Here is a 2,069-nt window from a genome sequence, read left to right as displayed (position 1 = left end):
GCGGGGTGTACTCAGACCGCCGTGCGGGGTGCCCCTAAGCAGAGGCCAGCGGGGAAGAGTACCTGGGTGAGCGGCACCCGCCTCAGCGTCTCCAGAGGAGTCTACGTTTGCCTTTGTTCCTGGAGGTGCTGATTTAGATCTCCGCTGTCCTTTCAGGAGCTGACACGCGGCGACAGGCTGACGTGTTACCTGAGCACTCATACTCCCTCTCCCGTAGACTCAGAGTTGAACAACACAGTCGTTAAAATGGACTCGTGGAGTTACGTCGCAGTTCTGAATGACAGGGCTCCTCGCTGCTGTTTGCTTGCCCTCCCTGGTTCACTGTAAGGAGTGTGAAAAGGACAGGGCGAGCCCCAGAGGAGCAGAGCGAGGAGAGGTGGCGCGTCCACGCCCCTCTCTGCCAAGGGCCCTGTGCCCAGCAACCCGGAAAAGTGCATCTGAATTCCGTCCTTCAGAGCTTCGTGCGGCCTGGACTGATGAGAGCCTTCGCCTCTGGGGACCAACCTAACCTTTCTTAGCCTTTCCTTTCCCCTACCCTGGGAGGCTGGGGTGGGGCCGAGGGCGAGCCGTCCAATCCCGCTTGCTCTCTCTGGTGAGCTCCCTGGGGCTGCCAGCCACCGCGCAGGCACTCCAGGGGAAAGACTCATCACTTGGGAGAGTCCAAGAATTCCAGGAGCTGCCTCAGGAGAGGAGGAAGACCAAAGGCTTCAGGACTTCGCACTGAGCCCAGCGTTGTAGCTAGTCCTGTCAGTCCTCCTGCCATAGAAATGGGTCTGCGCTAGGTCCTGCCGGGGTCTGAAGCAGAAGGGCCACAAACGAGCCCCCCTGCCAGGCACGTGGAACAGCTGAGCTGAGACAGCGCCAGCCGAGGCTCTGGGTCCCTTTACAGACGGCAGGGCCGGGAGCAGCGAGGGCCTAACCGTTACGTCGCTGCACTCCCACATGCCGACCACGGTGCAAGTCTTGGACCTGGCGGCGTAGAACTCACGCCGGGCGCATGTGTGTGTGCCCAAAATCCTGAGAAAAGAATGGGGGAGGGATTATGGTGTGGCCGTCCCCCCGGGAGTGATTTCTCGCTTTCTGTCTGTCTCTCCAGTGAGCTCATATGCCCTAGAGCAAAAATCTCTCCGGAAATAAAAGATGCTGGTATAGGCGCCGCAGGTGGCATGGTGTTTGCGGTGCTGGACTCCAACATGGCCAACCCCAGTTTGAGTCCTGGGCCCGGCAGGTTGAAAAATCACACTGGTGCGTGTACTTGTGTGCCCAAAATGCCAGGAGGAGAATGTGTAGCCAAAGCCCCTGGGGGTAGGGGTGACGTCTCACTTCAAAATCTTGACCGCAGCAGCTTGTAAGACATGGGGCATGTGTGTGTGCATGCCCCACGTCTGGGAGGATGGACAGGTGCAGGGAAAGGGCTGTACTACGACCACAGCCCTCTGGGGTGCCCTTTTGTACTGTCCCCCACCCCGGCACACGCGCCTTCTGCCTCAGACGGCTCCTGTAATGTTACCCGGGTTCTCAGTGTTTCAGACGAAGAATTGGACAAACACGCCGATGGCGAAAGGAAAAGGCAGTGTATTAAGTGGAGGCGCAGTCCTGAGAGGGGGAGCTGGTGCAGCGCCAGTGGGCAGAAAGACTGGCTCCCAGGTAGTGTATTAAGTGGAAGCACAGTCCTGAGAGGGGGAGCTGGTGCAGCGCCAGTGGGCAGAAAGACTGGCTCCCAGGTAGTGTATTAAGTGGAAGCACAGTCCTGAGAGGGGGAGCTGGTGCAGCGCCAGTGGGCAGAAAGAGTGGCTCCCAGGCCCCCAAGTGCCATTCCATGAGCTTCATCATTTTCAGATCTAGGTTATATCAGCTGGTTACTGCCTGTGCCCACTGGTTGTTCTCATTCCAGTGGCTCTGTGGGCTGTGGCTGGTCCCACAGATCCATCTCGTTGGCCCCGTCGGCTGTGGCTGGTCCCACGGATCCGTCTCGTTGGCCCCGTCGGCTGTGGCTGGTCCCACGGATCCGTCTCGTTGGCCCCGTCGGCTGTGGCTGGGGCCACCCGCCCCGCTTCGTGGCTCCCTCC

The 2,069-nt window shown here is 59.7% G+C and overlaps 1 protein-coding gene across 1 annotated transcript in view; it reads left to right on the top strand.

The window, feature by feature from the left end:
* The window catches only part of NRG1 (neuregulin 1), a 312,205-nt gene that overhangs the window by 115,485 nt on the left and 194,651 nt on the right, over positions 1-2,069 (top strand). The window lies entirely within an intron of this gene.

The sequence above is a fragment of the Tupaia chinensis genome, unplaced genomic scaffold (genome assembly GCF_000334495.1).
Source record: "Tupaia chinensis unplaced genomic scaffold, TupChi_1.0 Scaffold144602_1, whole genome shotgun sequence".
NCBI classification, from domain to species: domain Eukaryota; kingdom Metazoa; phylum Chordata; class Mammalia; order Scandentia; family Tupaiidae; genus Tupaia; species Tupaia belangeri.
Note: the sequence above shows the minus strand (reverse complement) of the source record. Positions and strands in the feature narration are given on the sequence as shown.